Source organism: Geotrypetes seraphini, chromosome 17, assembly GCF_902459505.1.
Source record: "Geotrypetes seraphini chromosome 17, aGeoSer1.1, whole genome shotgun sequence".
Taxonomy (NCBI): Eukaryota; Metazoa; Chordata; class Amphibia; order Gymnophiona; family Dermophiidae; genus Geotrypetes; species Geotrypetes seraphini.
This window is the reverse complement of record NC_047100.1, coordinates 25,624,052-25,639,185: the sequence shown is the minus strand read 5'-3', so window position 1 is coordinate 25,639,185 and position 15,134 is coordinate 25,624,052. Positions and strand designations below refer to the sequence as shown.

General features: G+C 42.9%; 1 protein-coding gene across 5 annotated transcripts in view; it reads left to right on the top strand.

The window, feature by feature from the left end:
• The window catches only part of FRMD4B (FERM domain containing 4B), a 451,582-nt gene that overhangs the window by 192,540 nt on the left and 243,908 nt on the right, over positions 1 to 15,134 (top strand). For all 5 annotated transcript variants that reach the window (XM_033926696.1, XM_033926695.1, XM_033926694.1 and 2 more), the window contains 3 exons: positions 1,510 to 1,561; positions 2,983 to 3,078; positions 3,512 to 3,612. The gene's annotated coding sequence lies outside the window, so the exon portion shown is untranslated. The remainder of the gene's footprint in view (positions 1 to 1,509; positions 1,562 to 2,982; positions 3,079 to 3,511; positions 3,613 to 15,134) is intronic.

Sequence of the window (15,134 nt, the reverse complement as noted above, 5' to 3'; positions counted from 1 at the left end):
GGTGCTTGCCCCTGTTTACACATGCAATTTTTAGTGCAATATGTAGAATTAGGGGAATGATGACACGTTCCGAAGTGAATGAACCCAAGGTCTCCCTCTATGCTCTAATTTAGTGTGTCGCAAACTTTTTAAGCTGCTGGCACACTAATCTAGAGGACAGCACCCGGAAATGGGCGAACATCAATGCGATGGTGTCACACGCATGCATGATGTCATCACACTGACGTCCACGCAGATGTCCTCCAGCCGCGGCCCTGAGTCTCCTATTACCGCCAGTAGGGGGTGCTGCAGAAGGCAAGGTGAGGAGCAGAGGCGCCGGCAACGAGGAGAGGCGCAGGCGTCGGCTGACCGACTACAGGACGTGCCTCTCACCGCAAGAGGCACTTCCTGTAAGCAGTTAGCCGGCACCTCTCCTCCTCGCCGGCATCTCGGGGCACACCTGGAATCCTGCTCTTTTTATATAAACTGCTCAAAATGAAATAAATTCATTACAAGGACTGGGGATGAAAGAATGCATGTTTATCTCTGCTTTTCTAATGTTTTGCCCAGATGATTTTAATTACTCATTCCTAGCTTTGGCATCCAGGAGCATGTGGTCAGACATCCAGAACAGCAGCCTGCAAGTGCCATCATCACAGAATGCCTTTTCTGTGAATAGTATACATCAATCCCAGCTCTAGGACTTCTTGCTTTGATGTTTTGAAAACTAGCAATTCATCAGTACTAACTTTCCCTTGCATGATGATCTCAAAGTATGCTTTTGCGCAACCCCAAAATAGGCCAGTCCATTCTTTTCACATCTGTAAACAGCGAGTTGCTTTCCATCCTGTACTTGGCTTGTGTGGGGTGCACCCGATGCTCTCTCATGCCTGCGGCAATGTGAATAGTCTGAATTTATTTTTGATTGGGCAAAAGGGAGAGAGAATTAAAGAGAAACATGTATTCATTCCAATTACAGGGCCTCGAAAGAGTCCTGTATTGTTATTTTTTTTTTTGTCACTACGTCTCTGAGTTGGGAGTGGGTAATTTGTGTACCTGCTGCCTTCCTTGGATATGGTAGCCATTTCTCAGGCTCCCTCTCCGGAATTGAACACTGATTCCATGTTACCTGTGGTCACCATGGTAAGCGCAGAAAGTACCATCGAAAGTTGATAGGACAGATATCCAAATGTATCATCACCGTCATGGGGACATGTGATTGGCTTAAGGTTATTTAGAGTCACCAAAGCGGTCGGGGGAGCCCAGATTGGTTTTGATCTGACAAATGCAGCCATCCCAGGTCAGTGCTCGTCGGCATGGATTAACTCTAGAATTACCACAGTTATCCATGTAACAGACGGAGCGAACAAAGGAACCATAACTGATTTAATAAGCCATTTGCAGATTCACTGTACCAGCCTTGTGTACTTACATCTGGTCTCCCCCTTTCTATAAATACTGTTTCTCCAAACCCTTGCTTTAGATTCAGAGTAGCTGCTTAAGAAATTGTTCTGTGGTTTGTTTTTTCAGATATCCTCGTATCTCCAGGACAATAGACCAAATAGTCACTTACCCCATCAGTGTGAGTTGATGTCACTCTTTCCTTTTCACACTCATGCACACTTGGAAAGATTAAAGAAAAGCTTGTTGATGAATTATAGGGTTCATTTGCAGTTTACACTAGACTCTCAGTTAACCGGCTCCCATGGGGGTTGATATATACCGGATAAATGTAGCTTCTGGTTGCTTGAGAGTTACTATTAAAAATAGGCCTAACTAATACTATACCTCATACTATAACCTATTCCAGACAAACTATCGGACATGTGGTAGGCAAAGTGTGGGCGAACTCAAATGTGGTGTACCAAGTTTACACTTAAATTTCTGCCAGAAAAGGATTTTATTTTCTTTTTTTTCTTTTTTTTTTAAAGTATTACACTATTTCTTTGATAATAATAATAAACTTTATTTTTGTATACCGCCGTACCAATGAGTTCTAGGCGGTTCACATCAAGAAAAGCTGAACGATCAGCGAATCATATAAATACACCACATACACTGTACATATCATAAATACAATAATAAACGCTCAAGATATGAATTTATCAAACAAATAGGTTTTCAATACATTTCTAAAAGCATGATAAGATTGAGCTTGAGGAATTAAAGTACTTATCTTTGTCTGTATACAAAACTCTTTCAAAGATGTCCGCTAGTTTTTGCTGGTTGCTCGAGAGTTCTGGCTGTCTGAATTACAGTTAACAGAGAGTCTACTGTATTTGGTTATTTTCCTCATTTTCAGGTGTTTTATCCGTTTGCTTCATATATTCTTTCTAGTTGAAAATTTTTAACATGAACTATAGATTTTAATATATAGTAATTGACCTGGTTACAAACAGCATGAAAGAACTCGAGAGTTGGCCTTTCTTTTCAAGCATTAGGAAAGTAATTCAGTAAAGAAGCATCTATTTTTAGGTACCAAGGATGCACCTATAAAGAAAAATAGGCACCTCCTTTTTTCTATAGCATAAGCTGTCAAAGGGTCACCTATATTTTAGGCACAAATACTTTATTCCAGCCATAGAGCTATGCCAGTGCCTACATTGTCAAAGAATACGAGGGGGTGCTGGAAAGGTCTCAGCTCAACCAACCAACTTCCTAAATTCTAAGCGTTATTTTGCCGCTGTCGCTGTAAAGAGTGTCATCTTATTTTGTTAAATGCCAATTTGCAGAAATGAAATTCTATGTTCTGACACCTCATTCTTTTCTTGGTTGGGCTGAGAACTTTCATATGCCTTTGTATTTTCAAATCCTTGCGCATAAATGTGCACTCCACCCACGCCCTGTCCAAACACACCCGTGTAAACACCCACCTGCAAAATATGAAGCATTGAACTAAAAGGAGGCAAAGCAATGGGGCCAGATGGCATTCATCGCAAGGTGCTCAAAGAACGTAAAGAAGCTCTGGGTGTTTATTGACTGAACTTTTCAATATTTCTCTAGAGCTAAGAGCGGAGCAGGGCTGATGTACTTCCTCTCCACAAAAACGAAAGTAAAGAGAAGGTTGGGAACTACAGGCTGGTTAGTCTGACCTCTGTGGTGAGTAAATGAATACGGTAGAAACATTTTGTAAACAGAGGATACTGAGGTTTCTGGAATCCAGTCAACTGCAGGATCCAAGGCAGCATCAGACAAATCTGATTAATTTCTCTGACTGGGTGACCAGAAAGGTGGATGAAGAGACAGTAATAGATGTGATGTATTTAGATTTTAGCAGAGTTTTTGGCATGGTTTGGCAAGGGGAATGGGACTTGATATACTGCCCATCTGTGGTTGCTGGCAAAGCGGTTTACATATTATAAAGAGATGCTTATTTTGTACCTGGTTTCAAAAATGATAAACCCAAATTGAAGAATGTGATAATAATGTCAACAAAAGATTCTTCCTAGACAGAGTGAGAATAGCAGAAAGCCAATAAAAGGTACAGTGTTACACAGTATGCCATTTTCGCTCTCGCCTTTCTTGATTGTAGACCGCTGGACAACTGAATTTTGAGTTTTCACAAGCATTGCAAAGATTCCCGAGGAAGGACCCGGAACATATGGCCTTACTTCATTCACTGCAGTCATACAGGTAAGTACCGTGCCAACTCTTACAGCGATTTCCAGCCGATTTTCTTCCGATCACCTTCATTGTAAGGCTTGAAATGAACTGTGCATGAATAGCAGTAGCCAATATCAGATGTGTTTTTTGAAGGGTTTTTTTCCACCTTTATTAATATTGAGGCATGTTTTTTGCACTGTGCCCTTCATCTTTCGGAGTTAGTCCAGGGATGTTTCGCTTTGTGGGTATAAAGAAGTGGTCTGAAACTTGCAGTCCGCCAGGTTAATTATTTTGCGGCCCGTTCTTTGCAGCGTCCTCCAGCTTCCCCCCGGCCTCCTGCTAATACCTTCAGATAATTACTGCAGCCTGCAGGGAGGATCACTGGTGCTGTAGCGGTCCTTGCAGGCTGCTGACGTCCTCAGCAGCATGTCCCCTCTGCCGCGATCCTGCCCCTGACATCAGAGGAGGGGGCGGGACCGTGGCAGAGGGAACGTGCCGCGGAGGCCGATGAGCATTGAGCTGGCGTTAGTTCTAGAAGCGTAGCGCGCAGTAATTTCCCGCATGCGCTAAAAACGCCAGCTCACCTGAGTAAAAGGAGCTCTTAGTGTTTATAGACCGATACATCATCATAGTGGTTTACATAGTACTAAACAAAATGGAAAAGAACGCCCTCATCAATAGGAAAGTAAAAATACAAAGAAAATAATCAATTACAGAGTAAATTCTAATTAAAATAGAAAAGCAATTATAAAAGCAGCAACTGCAAATCTGCAAAATCTCTCCCCCAACGTTCTTTGTACCAAAACGATACTCAATATCCCCTGATTGAAAAAGATATCATCTTTATAGGTATTTAACAACTTTTCTTCCTTATTTCAATAAACAGAAGTAACTCATACTCAGATGACTTCTGCCACATGACTTCATGCCATGTTTCTTAATCTGTTTAGAAGCACTTTTATTTTCTATAGCTACAATGTTGATAAACAATTCTTGTACAGAAGGGAAAACCCATTGTTGCAATTTGAGAACGTCACGAGAACTTTGGAGATTCAACTTTTCCTCGGAGAAACATAATATTTTCATGTGCAAGCTTTATCAAATTTTGGGGTCCTTTTTCTAAGTTGCGCTAAAACGGCTAGCACACCTTAGTAAAAGGACCTCTGTATTTCTAAAACTAATACTGACGAAAGCACTGACAAATCTGTCCAACACAAAAAATCTCCTTGATATCTGTACTGTACTTCCTTTTGCAGCCTCTGAATTGTTGAAGGGGTCCCAGAACACCCAAAAGGAGCTCCAAGCATTGGGAGCTCTGCTAGCTTTTTATTGTGATGGAAAATAGGTTGGTAAGACACATAAGAATAGCCTTACTGGGTCAGACCAATGGTCCATCAAGCCCAGTAGCCCATTCTCACGGTGGCCAATCCAGGTCGCTAGTACCTGGCCAAAACCCAAGGAGTAGTAACATTCCACGCTACCGATCCAGGGCAAGCAGTGGCTTCCCCCATGTCTTTCTCAATAACAGACTATGGACTTTTCCTCCAGGAACTTGTCCAAACCTTTCTTAAAACCAGCTATGCTATCTGCTCTTACCACGTCCTCTGGCAACGCTTTCCAGAGCTTAACTATTCTCTAAGTGGAAAAAATTTTCTCCAATCGATTTTAGAAGTATTTCCCTGTAACTTCATCGAGTGTCCCTTAGTCTTTGTCATTTTTGACGGAGTGAAAATTCAATCCACTTGTACCTTTTCTACTCCACTCAGGATTTTGTAGACATGTGTTTTCAAGCTGTCCCTGGAATGCCCCTAGCCAATCTGTTTGATGGGATAGCCACAGTGAATGTGCATGACATGAAAGACAAAGCTTGCGAATTCATCTCATTTTATTATAATTTATATAAACTGTACCCCAAGGAGATCCTAAGTGGTTTATGTTGAATGATGATCAGGTATTGTAAGTGTTTCTCCCTATCTGTCCCAGGTGGGTTCATAACATATGATACCTGTGGCAATGGAAGGTTAGGTGACTTGCCCAGGGTCAGAACTCAGAAGGAGCAGTGCTGGGATTGAACATGCAGAAGCAGCAGCTCTTGCCACTGAGCCATTCCTCCACTTCACTCATGAATATTCATTGTCTTCAAGACTGGCTTGGGAAACAGCACAAGTTGAAGATGATCTTGTTCCTATCACATATTTCTGGGGGCTGTTAAGGGGATCAGATACTGGGAGGTGTCAGGGATGTTGAGGAAGAGAATCAGATGTCGGGGCTATAGAGAGGCCTGGACTAGAGAATGACACGGGGACAAAATTTCCCCTTTCCCGCGGGAATTCATTTTCCTGTTCCGTCCCCGCAAGGTCTTTTCCTGTCCCTGCCCAATTCCTGCAAGCTCCATCCTCATCTGCGCAAGCCTCAACCACTTTCAAATCCTAAGTAGCAACATACTAGAGCTCAGATTGTGATGTCATAATGCCTCATCCCACCAATGCCTAAGCTTTGTCCTCATCTGACTTTCAAATCCTAAGTAGCAACATTCTAGAGCTCAGATTGTGATGTCATAATGTCTCATTGCACCAATGCCTAAGCTCCATCCTCATCTGCACAAGCCTCAAGGCTTGTGCAGCTTACAGGAATGGGACAGCGACAAAACTCATAGGGACAGGGCAGGGAAATTGAGTTCCTGCAGGGACGTGGACAAATTTGTCCCTGTATCATTCTCTAGCCTGGACATCAGGGGGGGAATGGATCTGGGACAGATATCAGAGAGTGCACCACCACAGCTGTTCTGAATTTGTTTAATTTTGAGTAGGCTTGCACCACGTTACCTATACTGGCAAATAGTGTGGATACAGGCTTGCTGTCTGCTATTGCTTGTAACACACTGCCCATGCGGTAAGTGTTTGCTCTGTGCAGTAAATACAGGGCAAATTCTGGGCATGCCCAGCACTTACAGCAAAGTCTTTGCACTTACTGTGTTGCTAGTTCTTACACTTAATGCACTTCATCCTTCCAGTAAGGCCTGTATGTAAACCATTTTGATTGTAACTACACAGAAAGGCGATATATCAAGTCCCATCCCCAAGGTTCCAAGCTGAACTTGGCTAGGGTTACCAGATTTTAGTTAAATAAAATCCAGGCCCATATCCCTACCCCCTCAACCTGTTCTCACCCCCTCTCCTATGATTATACGACTGATATATAAGCAAAACAAAGAGATAATTTCATACCAGATGTGCAAAACATAAATACCACATTCAGAATATAATAATTGTCCAACATCATGTTTCCAACAGTGGCCAACCCAGATCCCAAGTACCTAGCTAGATCCCAAGTAGTAAAACGGATTTTATGCTGCTTATGCTAGAAATAAGCAGTGGATTTCCCCAAGCCATCTCAATAATAGCCTATGGACTTCTCTTTTAGGAAATGATTCAAACCTTATTTAAACCCTGCTAGACTAACTGATTTCATCACATTCTCCGGCAACAAATCCCAGCGTTTAATTACACGTTGTGTGAAGAAATATTTTCTCCGCTCTGTTTTAAATCTGCTGGTTAGTAGCTTCATCGCATGCCCCCCTAGTCCTAGCATTTTTGGAAAGAATAAACAAGCAACTCATGTCTACCCTTTCCAGTGGTGTAACGAGGGCGCGAGGCGTCTGGGGTGGTACGCCCCTCCCCAGCCCTCTATGCGGCATTTTGGGTTTTGAAAAGCCGTCCGGACCCCCGGACATGTCCGTGGAAATCCAGATGTCTGGTAACCCTATTTAAAGAGCTTTTGCCGCATTCCGCTAGTGTGGATTTGCAAAAGGCGGGGGTGTTAATTAAAAAGGGTCTTTTTCAAGCCTATATTTGAGCACCATTTACTGAATCTGGCCCATATTGTGCAGTAAATCCTGACAGAGAAGACAGGAGATTGAATATTTTTCATGAAAAATATTTGTCTGGTTACTCCTTTTAAGTACAGTATTTGACGTACCCTGTTTCCCCGATGGTAAGACACTGTCTTATTTTTTTTGGAAGGCCAAAATATGCTCTAGGGCTTATTTTCGGGGGGATGCCTTATTTACATTTTTTTCTAAAAATGGGGGGCTGTCTTATTTGACGGCTGAAGAATCGGTCGGCCGAAAAATCGTACCATGTATGGCCAGCTTTATCCATCATACCATATATTGTACCATTTAATGTCCCCAATGTTCTCCATCAGGGAAACACAGTAAAGAGATCATTCTGTAGTGCAGCATCAGAGGGGACTTGACAATGTGAAACCATTGTTTATATACCGTATGCATTTTAAACAGGCTTTATATACAGTAAGTGGTATTGCTCACAGCAAAAGAAACCTGTCTGCGTGTCTCACTTTTGAATGTTCTGGCCGTGAACAAACTCCTGCAGTCTCCGTTAGGGAGGGATGAGGGAAGCTGCCTGTGTTTCCTTGCGCGGAGTCACGTGCGCGCGCTGCAGTCCTGTCACTTCCTCCTCTTCACTTCATGACGAGGCACGGCACGCAGCCATGGAGGCAAATACGGTAGACGGAGAGACCACACGGAGTCACCCACCGTACCACCCGATTCGGGTAAGCGCAGGTATCGGTGGGTGGCTTATTTGCGGGGGGGTGCCTTATTTTACATTTTTTTCTAAAAAGGGGGGGCTGTCTTATTTGATGGCCCTGCCTTATCATCGGGGAAACAGGGTAGCAGACAAATAAACCCCAAATCTTTTCTCTTTCGCTGAGCATTTGGTCAGGAGGCCCTTAGAGTACATTGCCAGATGTCTTGTTTTATTGCAACTCATGTGACCAGAAGGTTGGTGTGAGCCTCAACGTGTTCTGCTATATCAGAAAACATGGGGGGGACTGTAGGGAACTTTGACTTCTCTGCCAGTGACTGAACCAAATCGCACACCCAGCAGTTGAAGATGACAGAGAATGCATGTGCACTATGAAACAGGAAACGAAACAACCCAAACAGCAGTGCGCGATGCACGTTTCAGAATTACAAGGGCATTGCAAAGTTAAAATCCAAATGTCAGAGACTGCTCATTTCAGACAAAACAGCCACTATCAACCCCTTCGTTGTCTGTCATTCAAGTCTGTTCTACAATTTCCAGTCAGAACGTTGATTCAAATGGCAAATCAAAGCCTAACTGCTAAGGAGGTCCTTTAATGAAGTTGCAGTAAGTGCTAGTGAACAGGGGTGTAGCGAAGGTAGCAGTCACCTGGGGCAGCGGTGCCCCCTGCGCCCTCCTCTCCACCAACCCTTCACTCCTGTGCCGCTTCCCCCCCTCCCTCTCACACAGAGCAATGCCAGCTGTGGAAACTCAGAAAAAAATGCTAGGAATGATAAAAAAGGGGATCACGAACAGATCGGAGAGGGTTATCATTCCGCTGTACCGGGCCATGGAGCGCCCTCACTTGGAGTACTGCGTCCAGCACTGGTCGCCGTACACGAAGAAGGACACGGTACTACTCGAAAGGGTCCAGAGAAGAGCGACTAAAATGGTTAAGAGACTGGAGGAGTTGCCGTGCAATAAGAGGCTAGAGAAACTGGGCCTCTTCTCTCTTGAAAAGAGGATACTGAGAAGGGACATGATAGAAACATTCAAAATACTGAAGGGAATAGACTTAGTAGATAAGGACAGGTTGTTCACCCTCTCCAAGGTAGAGAGAACGAGAGGGCACTCTCTAAAGTTGAAAAGGGATAGATTCCGTACAAACGTAAGGAAGTTCTTCTTCACCCAGAGAGTGGTGGAAAACTGGAAAGCTCTTCCAGAGTCTGCCATAGGGGAAAACACCCTCCAGCATTTCAAGACAAAGTTGGACAAGTTCCTGCTAAACTGGAATGTACACAGGTGAGGCTGGACTCATTTAGAGCACTGGTCTTTGACCTGGGGGCCACCACATGAGTGGTCTGCTGGGCAGGATGGACCACTGGTCTGACCCAGCAGCGGCAATTCTTATATGGTTAGCATGGCAACCATTGTACTTTCAAAGTATCCAGTTTAATAGACCAAATTCATTACCACAGGAGCCAGCTCTGTGAGTGCTGTGGGTACTTGAGCACCCTTAATATCGAGGAATCTACTTGACCGTGTCCAGGGAGAGGTAACTTCCATTGGCTTTACGTAGTGCCCTCAATAATTTGGAAAAGTGGCTAAATCTTGCTGCAGACCAGACTTATTTTTAAACCAGATAGATGTTCTTAATTAGGTAAGTGATGCTCATCTAAAAATAAAGGAGAGAAGTGATGCACATGCAAAAATATTTGAGACTGAAGAACTGAAAACACTGGAACTTGCCAATTGTTACAATTGAAGATGCAGAATGACTGTTATGTAGCTTGATTCACCCGTTAGTTGAATGATTCTTGACCTCTAGTCATCAACCTTCTGCAATTTTTCTGTGTCTAAAAATTTAAGACGTCTGCTTTTCCAACAGAAAGTAAATTAGTAGATAAAAACTGACATCTCATGAGTGGCAAGCTCCGCTGCTGTAAGGCCACCCACCTGCCCCCAGCTACTAAAGTGAATATCCAAGACCATTCTAGGGATGTGAACAGGGCAAACATTTTTGGTTTGTTTTTCTCTGTTTTGCATTTCTCCTGATTTTTGGACATTCTTCATTACATTTCACAATTTTCTTTGAAAGGCACGAGTACTTTTTAACATGCACCAATCAACCTACCATGCAATTCCATTTCGACGCTCATTTGTCTGCAGTGAATTCAGCACTCTGCATTTCAGGGTATCTTGTTTGCTGACTCATAAACCTTGAAGCATGCGAGTCACTTAAGGTTTTCTGCATTTTTGGTTTAGCTGTAGTGCCTCTGTATCGCTCCATGGTGCGACCTCACCTGGCACTAGAAAAGGTATTGCGTACTGGAGTACTGCGTCCAGTACTGGTTGCCGTACCTTAAGAGGGATATGGCGCTACTCGAGAGTGTTCAGAGGAGAGCGACACGTCTGATAAAAGGGATGGAAAACCTTTCATATGCTGAGAGATTGGAGAAACTGGGTCTCTTTTCCTTGGAGAAGAGGAGACTTAGAGGGGATATGATAGAGACTTACAAGATCATGAAGGGCATAGAGAGAGTAGAGAGGGACAGATTCTTCAAACTTTCAAAAAAATAAAAGAACAAGAGGGCATTCGGAAAAGTTGAAAGGGGACAGATTCAAAACAAATGCTAGGAAGTTCTTCTTTACCCAACGTGTGGTGGACACCTGGAATGCGCTTCCAGAGGACGTAATAGGGCAGAGTACGGTACTGGGGTTCAAGAAAGGATTGGACAATTTCCTGCTGGAAAAGGAGATAGAGGGGTATAGATAGAAGATTACTGCACAGGTCCTGAACCTGTTGGGCCGCCGCGTGAGCGGACTGCTGGGCACGATGGACCTCAGGTCTGACCCAGTGGAGGCATTGCTTATGTTCTTATGTTCTTAGCTGCAATCGTGCATTCATTTTTGGGATTAGTGGAAAAATGCATTTGGCCCATGGCATTACCCTGATGAGAGGGGGGTCCTCAAATCCAGTCTTCGAAATCCACGACCCAGGCTGGTTCTCAGGATTTTCACAATGAATATGTATGAGATCTATTTGCATACAATGGAAGCAATGAATGCAAATAGATCTTATACATATTTATCATGGACATTCTGGAAACCAGGCTGACTTGTGGACCTCAGGGACTGGATTTGAGGACTCCTGCCCTGCGTCTTTCCTATTAAATTATTTGGAGTTCCTTTCTTCCTGTACTTAGTCTGCAAAACTGCTTAGTTCTGTGCTGTCAATTTAGTGGTATAGTAAATACAAAATAAATCATGTCAAATTAGGCTTGTTAATATAAATAAAGAGATACGTGAACCTTTCCTGTTTTCCCGTTTACTTCTTTGGTGCAGGATTTTTTTATACACTTATAATATGGATCACCACTAAACAAAATATCACACATGGTGATCTCTGTTCAGTGTTGTAGTTATTTACCAGAGTAATCCCTCCCTGGTTTCTTACTGATGTGAATGCCAGCTAACTTCTGCTACTATACTGAGGTTTCTTATGGGGAGGGGGTGCCTTGTGACAGGACAGTTTTAAATAAGCAGGGCAATCTTAAACATGCTCCATGGCATCCCAATGCACACGGACCTCCCTGAAATTACAATATGATTTGTTTCCTTATGGTACTCTGCCCACTATTTGGCTAAACTTCATCTGGGACTATTCAAATATTCATAGTTCACAAAATCTTCCCAGCATATCAAGACATAAATGCTGCGTCTAGTCAGGTAGAAACCGACGTTTCAACCATCATGCTGTGGCTTTCTTCAGTGAATAGTGAATAACGGTCAGACCTCACAACATACCCTGAAGAAAGCTACAGCATGATGGCTGAAACATCAGTTTCTACCTGACAAGACGCAGTAAGATCCGGAAACCTGCAACAAGCACAATGCCAGCTGCGGAAACCCTGAGAGAATATATAAACCAGCTTCACGGAGAAAACATCTTTAAACTCACCAGAGACTTTTCCATTCTATGGAAAAAGAGATCGACTTTCCCACCAAAATTCAAATTGGTGGACTGCCCTGTCCCCAGTCAGGTCAGTGAACCCACTATTTACAAAGGCAAACTGCAGACCTCACAGCCTACCCTGAAGAAAGCCACAGCATGGTGGCGGAAATGTCAGTTTCTACCTGCTAAGACGCGGCGAGACCGGAAACCTGCTACAAGCACAATGCCAGCTGCAGAAACCCTGAGAGAATATATAAACCAGCTTCACGGAGAAAACATCTTTAAACCCACCAAAGACTTTTCCATTCTATGGAAGAGACCAACTGGCTTTCCCACCAAAATTCAAATTTCTGACCAACTGACTTTCCCGCCAAAATTCAAATTGGTGGACTGCCCTATTCCCAGTCAGGTCAATGAACCCATTATTTACAAAGACAAACTGCACCCCTCCCAGTATACCCTGAAGAAAGCCACAGCATGGTGGCGGAAATGTCAGTTTCTACCTGCCAAGATGCGGCGAGACCGGAAATCTGCTACAAGCACAAGGACTTGTAATACTGTTCATTCATAGTGTGTCCCTCATGAACTGGATGACACACAAGATGACCTGAGAGACTACTTTGAAGGATGTTAAACAGTTTGTATTTGTACTTTGTTGTTCGTGTTGTACACTGTAAGCCAAAATAAAACAGTGATTTCAAAAGTCATATTTGTTGCTTCTTCCCTACCAGAGACCACTGCACTCATCTCTTATCTAGTGAAAACATTAAGAAGTACATGTCACACACTTTCAAACATACTCGTATATTAGATTTCCAGTGTTGGTGCGTTTTTGAGAGAAAAAAATATATATTTGCCATGACTTATGAATCAACTCTCATATGATTCTTCATAATAATTTTCTGCAAGGTTCCAGTACTGAGCTGGGAATTAAGAAGCGAGCCTATAGATGCCACAGAAAACTTTCCTCTTCTATTAATCACTTTTCTGAGCCCTCAGGTTCTCTCATATAAAACACAGATAAAGCTTTCAGAGAACTAATAAGAAATTGATTTTAGGATGGGCAAAGAAAATAATATGTTATTAACGTTTGTTCGAGGGAAATAATCTTTTCTCCGTTTCAGTGTTTCCGTTTCAGTGTTTGGAAAGAAAAGCAAATTAAAATTTCTCCGTTTCAGTGTTTGGAAAGAAAAGCAAATTAAAAACTATAAGGTGGTACTATTTATTGGACTATATTTCTTGACTAGTTTTCAGGCGCTGACAGTCTCTTTCTCAGGTTAAAACAAAGCTGAAAAGTATCTAGTGTTCCTTTTCCTGCAGGTAGGGTTGCCAGATTTTCCAGTTGGGAAGAGTGTGGCGCAGTGGTTAAAGCTACAGCCTCAGCACCCTGGGGTTGTGGGTTCAAACCCACGCTGCTCCTTGTGACCCTGGGCAAGTCACTTAATCCCCCCATTGCCTAAGGTACATTAGATAGATTGTGAGCCCGCCTAGACAGACAGGAAAAATGCTTGAGTACCTGAATAAACTCATGTAAACCGTTCTGAGCTCTCCTGGGAGAACGGTATAGAAAATTGAAAAAAATAAAATAAATCATGTTTCCATGTTTCTATAACCATAAAGCTCTATGACATCACAATGCAGGTGTAAAGAGCCTTAGCCATTAAGGAGAGGAGGAGAGAATGGATGGACCATTTGGCCTTCATCTGCCCTCATGTTTCAATGTTTGAGTCGAGTTCCTGGCTTGAACTGCTCGGCTCCTCTTCCATGCCAGAAATGTGATCCCTTCAACTTGCCTCGGTTCTGAAGTCTGGACTCAGCTCCAGTCAGGGAAGGAAGAGGACTTTTGAGCCAACAGGATTAAGATTAATTGTCCAAAAGAATAATTTAGTCCTAGGGTCTCTTTCCTTGAATTATTCATACTCTTTGGAGAGAAGGGGGCTGCGTTGGCTGAACTGGAAGAGAAAGATAAGCGTGAGGGGGGCAATGCTTCATTTCAGTGAAGTGAAATCAAGAGCAAGCAGAAGACATCATTTTGTGGGATAAAGTAGATTAGTAAAGCCTGAACCACAAAGCACAACCATGGTAACATAAAAGTCAGGCCTGGAAGAGCTGAAAAAAATTATTGCTAACCGCATCAATAGCTTATTTTGCTTTCAGCATTTCAAAATACATTTCTTTTAAGAATGTTGTATGTACAATATTGAAATATAAACTTAGAACCCAGCAACACCAAGCACCATCTAAGCACACAAGGAAACTACCAAGTTCTGTCACAAGGTGTCACTTGTAGACTAGCAATTCTTGAACTATGCTGTGAAAGTGTACAGAAAAGAGGTTCTGAATCTCAATGTTTGGTGTCTGTCTTCTATTGTTTGTTGGCTATGTGCATTTTAGTTAATTAGTTATTACACAGCATATATATCGTTCTATCTTGGGTTCCTAGCTGGTGTACAAAATACATCCAAGGGAGGGGCATTTTCAAAACATACGTCTAAGCCCGATTTGGCCATATGGCACTAGACGTCCAAAGTAGGCAGTAAGAAAATGCCTATTTTCGAAAGGCAAACCACCTTACATTTATCTGGATACTGCCATCTTGGCTAGGGTAGGATTAATTCTTCGAGGGCCCCTAGGCACACAAGTACACTGGACTACCTGGCCCTGCCTGCCCCACCCCATCCCATTTATTTACCTGTTTTCTTATTTACTTCTTTATTTGCACTTGATTTCCTTTTTTTTCTTTTACTTAAGAATAGCCTTACTGGGTCAGACAAATGGTCCATCAAGCCCAGTAGCCCGTTCTCACGGTGGTCAATCCAGATCACTAGTACCTGGCCAAGAAGTACCAATATTCCATACTACTGATCCAGGGCGAGCAGTGGCTTCCCCCATGTCTTTCTCAATAATAGACTATAGACTTTTCCTCCAGGAACTTGTCCAAACCTTTCTTAAAACCAGCTACGCTGTCCACTCTTACCACAACTTCTGGCAATGCGTTCCAGAGCTTAACTATTCTCTGAGTGAAAAAGAAATTCCTCCTATTGGTTTTA